The following is a 6,000-nucleotide window of genomic DNA, read 5'->3' on the forward strand; positions in this document are numbered from 1 at the left end:
TCCAACTGAGTATCAACTCGGCTCTTGACACAGTCCATTCAAAGGATGCCCACTCTAATGAAAACAAGTAACTATGGTTGGAAGTGTAGTATATCAAGGTATAGAGAGAAAAGAACGGATGAGTTTACTGAAACTGCTTTAAGCTTTTAAGGGGGATTTTACAGCACCAAAAAGGGGTGGGGTGGCAAATCCAGATCCTGACAAAAAAGGACTGCAGCAAAGGAACAAATAGTATTGAAAAGTCTGAGTAGTAATTACAGGACTTAAAAGTTCAAGCCTGGGCTGCTGAAAAAGATGAACCTGAAGTAGCAGACAGGAGCCAAACATGAACCGTCTTATGCTGTGCTGAGGCAATGAATAGAGGAATGGCCTTGGACAGATTGATAATACAATTTAAATTGGTGGGGGATAGATTAGCTGAGGGGAGGAGCAGGGCAAGCAGAGAGCTTGTAGACCAGGGGCCATTATAGAAATCAAGAGAAAAGAATCATAATGTGAGTGGCAGTGAACAACCAAAGATGAATTCCTAAAGTACAGAATGACAAATGAACTGGTTATGACAATTGATTCGTGGGGGGCAGGTGCTTGCTGGGTAAAAGAATGGAAATGGAAATGGCTGTAATTATGTCTTGTCCTGCTTTTGGGGGGAGGATAAAGGTGTATTTTACAAATAGGGAAGGATTGGGATGGGGTGGGGTGTAGAAAATAACTGCCATTTTGGACCTGGTGGATTTTAAGTGTGGATGGTGCTGTCTAATGGCAGTTCCTATCTATATATCTAGAGCTCTGGGTAGGATGTGGTATGAAGTAACAAACACCACAGGCTTGTATTACCACATTCAAGCCAACTGTGCAGTCTTGCTTCATTGAGCACAGATTTAAAACCACTTCTCCTTTCTTCCTACTTTTTCTTGGGAAAAATGGTGAAGTATTACATTAAAAAAAATCCCCATGTGGTGATACATAATGATCTTCCAAGGACAATAAAAGTTAGGCTTGTGCTAAGTCACTTCAGCCGTGACTCTTTGTGATCGATCCCACGAACTGTAGCCCACCAGGCTCCTCTGTCAGTGGGAGTCTCCAGGCAAGACTATTGGAGTGGGTCTTTCTGACCCGGGATCTAACCCACATCTCCTGTGTCTCCTGCATTGCAGGCAGATTCTTTAGCACTGAACCATCTGGGAAGCCTATAAAACTTAGGCTTGCAAAAGCTGAATATGACAATTATAACTAGTATAGCATAATATTTTTTAAGAGTCTTTTTTTGATTTTATTAAAAGCAGATGAGTATTTATTTACTTGGCCCCATGGTACACCATCGGGGATCATAGTTCCCTGACTAGGGATCAAACCTATGTCCTCTGCTTTAGTAGTACAGAGTCTTAACCACTGAACTGTCAGGGAAATCCATTTCCCTATCTTTGTTACTTTAATTAAATTTTAAAAATTTAATAATTGACAAGGCATTAGTTAAACTGGCCATAGATGGAGGATTGAGGATGGTAGACTGCACGGATACCTGTTGAATGGAGAACTAGAAGGATGATGACTTTCAGAAGAGTGAACAATGCAAACACAATGAAAGATAACTTCAAGTTAATTAGTGAGCCTGTCTCAGCTGCTTCTTGGTTGTTTACAGCTATGCTAACCTACCTTTAAACAGTCAGAATGGATCATTTTTGAGCAGAGGCTTCAGAAAGTCACATGTAGCAAAAGCCCTATAAATAGTAGCTACAGCAACAAACCAAAGACTAATTATTAGTTATAATATATTCCTGCATACCAGCATTTTTTAAATACACAAAAAAATAAACTCTCACCTTTAGTTTTTAGATTATTCAAATACATTATTCTCAATTTTCCTGGAATAGGATTACATTTAGGTGTAGTAAACAACCATGTAATGGATAATATACTGAACTCGAAATGAGAACAATGATCTTGAGGTCCAAAGTTCTTTTCACCATATGACCCCAGCAAAGTCATTTAACCTCTCAGTGCCCTAGTTTCTTTGACTATAAAATAGAGTTAATAATAACTTTCTACCAGTCTGCCTCTCAGAGATATTACAAGAAATGACATATTATATATTGCTTTAAAAGCTCTTTGAGGTACTTGGATGAAAGGGCATAATGGTAAGTATATGTTATTAATAATCAGCACTAAAATCCAGTAGAATGCATGAGCATTCCGAAATCTGCTGCCTGGACAACTCAAAGAACATGCAGGATTCTGTGTTAAAATATACTTGGATTTCTTCTTGACTTGTTAATTTAATTTTTCTTGTTTATAAACCTACCTTATATATGAGGAAAAAAGATAAGAAGTTTTAGTAACTATAATTCTTACATTTGCTTGTAGCTAATTATGCTTTTGGGAGAAGTATAAGGTATGTATGCTTTTGTCAGAATCATGTTTTAGAATTAACAATCAGTTTACTGCAGTCATTTAACTGGAATTTTCTATTAAAGCATTACTCACATCCCCATAGAATAGTAATTTACATGTAGTTACATGTATGAGGTATGAAGGTAAGTGCATTCCTGTAAATCTGTCATTTTCATCATTGTTTAATCAAAAATATATAATACATAGTCCTCTGAGTTCTTGTCCAGCATCTATCCCCAAAGGAGATGAAATTTTGCCTCTTAGATTGCTGCCTTCAGTATTTCTCTTTTGAAAGGTGTATGTGTATATAAACATAAATTTAAATATATTCATGGCTATATAATGTGCATGTTTATTTTTAGATACCTGCTTATATATCAATTTATAAAAAATATATTAATGAACAATAGATATACATATAGTAATAATAAAACCCTCCTAGATGTATTGGGAGTAAGGTGAGAAAGTAGTTGGTTACTAGCAGTTTATCCCTGTTGGTGGAAAAAGAATTCAAAATACATGTTTTATTATTAGTAGCGTTGTAAATATTGTCTGTAATACCCATGGCATATTAATATTTGTATTTGATTTTGTTTTCATAACAATTTTGTAAGACATGCATTGTTAAAAAAAAAAACAGGCTCAGAGGGTTTGAAAATTTGTCTAAGGGCTGTAAGACTTGCTACAAATTGTCAAGTAGCCAAGTCAAACTCAATCTCTTATCCTGAGACTCTCAAATTAGCCTTCTTTCTAGGACTTCATAGATTGCTACCAGCTTGATATGGCAGTTATGTGCATTTCTGGCTTATGATTGATTGCCTGTTAGAATCTCAGAAATCCAGCCAAACTTAAATTTTTAAAACTTAACCTGCTATTCTTATGTTTATGGAGATGTCTTTACCACCTTGAAGACAGACATTTTGTTTTATTCATCTTCATGGTGTCAGGCGTAAGACATAGAAATATTTTAGGGATAAAAATAAAAAGTATATTTTGATGATTAGTTGAATAAGGAAAAATATATGATCACCTTAGAAACTTTTAGGTGTGTGTGTCCATTTCCAGCACATTTAGGTAAAATTTTGTTTTGTTTTTTAGTTTATGAGACTCTGTTTCCTGCATCACTTGTACTGACATTAGGCCTAAAGGGGTAGGTTTACATAGGTGCTATGACAGTCACTTGTATAATACTATTTCTAATGTTTCTGCCCTAATGTTGTGGCCACTAGTGAGAATGCATAAAGAATGGAGGTCTGACATTTAGACTTTATAATCCTGCCCTTCATTTCCACTTTTGTGGACCACGTATTTCTACACTTGTTCTTTTGGGATTAAAGTCTAAGACCACTAGATCAATGGTTCCCAAGTGTGACTGCTCACCTTCAGAACCACCTGTACAGACAGTCCTTGATTTTATGATGGTGTGAAAACAATACATATTCAGTGGAAACCATACTTGGAGTTTCGAAGTTTGAACTTTTCCTGGGCTAGCCATATGGGTACAATACTCTCTCTCATGAGGCAGCTTCCAGTCAGTCGCATGAACACAAGGGTAAATAACTGCTTTATCTCCAACCATCCTGTGCCCAGACAACAATTCGGTTTTTCATCTTGACTACAGTAGTCAATAAATTACATGAAATTTATAAAATAGATTTATTATAAAATAAGTATTCATGTTAGCTGATTTTTCCCAACTGTAGGCTAATGTAAGTGTTCTGAGCACATTTAAAGTAGACTAAGCTCAGTTATGATGTTCAATAGGTTAGATTTTTGACTTATGTTATTTTCAATTTATGATGGATTTATTGACCCCATTTTTTTTATAACTCCATAATTTATAACCCCATCATAAGTTGAAGATATGTATAGCTTTAAAGGAAATTCAGATTGATTCTTGAGTCCCATTCTAAACAAAGTAAGTCTTGGGTAAAACCTTATATGTATATTTATATAAATTTAAATATATAACAAATAGAAATAGTTCTGTTTATAGCCATAGCATCCTCCTTCAAATTCTAATCAGTTAGGTTTGGGAAGTTCTGGTTTACTAACTTACCCAGTGTCACCCAGAACCCTAAACAGAGCCAGAAATGGACTCAAATTTTATGAATCTGAGTTAAGCACTTTTCACTGGACTTTTGCTGTCCTTTCACTGACTACGTATGATGGGGTGGGATGGAAAAGTGAAGGAAAAAATAGCAATTCAGTTGAAAATTTTTTTTTCTACCATATTCTGTTGCATGGTTTTTGGATTAAATGAGTTAATATCTGTAGAGTACTTAGAACAGTATCTGGCACATGTCTAGTACATGTAGGTGAAATGTTAAATGAGTAGGTTAAATGTTAAATGAATGCTGTTGTCCAATTAGAGCATTTACTTTGCTGAGGGTTAATGAGGTAAAATTGAATTAGATATAAACATTTTCTATTTGGAAAAAAATGGTGTATAAATAACAGTGGCATCCTCGGCTTTTCTGCATGTGTATTTTGGAAGCCCTGAATTTGTATAGTTGAAAATATCTCTATACTGCTTCTTTTCATCTTTTTTGATACATTAAGAGAAATGTTAGGAATAATACTTATTAAATGAAGTTTTGGATTTGCAGCTATGTAGTATTTTTATATTCTTTTATTTAAGATGTAATTACAGTTAAAGTGCATTGGATGATGTATTTTGGGCTTCCCTGGTGGCTCAGATGGTAAAGATTCTACCTGCAATGCAGGAGACCTGGGTTGGAAAGATCCCCTGGAGCAGGGCATGGCAACCCACTTTAGTATTCTTGCCTGGAGAGTCCTCAGGGACAGAGGAGCCTGGCAGGATACAGTCCATGGGGTTACAAAGACTCGGACACAACTAAGTGACTAAGCACAGCACAGCATGATGTATTTTATACTGTCCTCCTATCACTGAATTAGCTCTAAAATTGATTTTTACTATTGTGAAATCAAGTATTCATTTTTTAGAAGCCATTGTCTGCTTGGATTGATCTTGGAAATGAAATATTTCCCTTGAATTAGGGAGTAGATATGCTTGGTTCTATTTAATGTCCTTACTTCTCTTCAGGTTTCTTTCATAATCTTTCAACCTTGAATAAGTTTTTATACTTTTTAACTATAAGTAAAATTGTGCATTTTTCTCACCAATAAATGAATCCATTTTGATATTTTAAAGAGCTCTTGATTACATTTTGACAGTCTGTGAAAATATACCTCTGGTCAGTCAAGACAAGTATAAAAGTCCTACTGGTAGGGAGGTCTGGAGAAAAAGTAGTGTGGCAGCTTCTTTTCAACAGAGAATTGAGACAGGAGCACCAGAAGAGGAGAAGGGAGGCAGTCCTTTTTCTAAAAAGGTTTATCTCTAAAAGGTAAAAAAATTTTAAAGCATGTTTTGATGGGGAGTCATAGGGTTGGTATAAATAAATACAATACAGATGTCTAGATATGGAGCAGATTTTTCTTGAGTAAAGAAAAAATGAGGTTCTACTTCCATTAATGGTGAGTAGCTTGTATCACATCAACCATTCCATAGGTAACATTTAATAAAGTCTGGACAAAATAGAAGAAAGCAACTATATGAAGGCACTGAAAAGTGATCAAAGCAGGCAGAAA

The sequence above is a fragment of the Muntiacus reevesi genome, chromosome 6, assembly GCF_963930625.1.
Source record: "Muntiacus reevesi chromosome 6, mMunRee1.1, whole genome shotgun sequence".
In the NCBI taxonomy this organism is placed as follows: domain Eukaryota; kingdom Metazoa; phylum Chordata; class Mammalia; order Artiodactyla; family Cervidae; genus Muntiacus; species Muntiacus reevesi.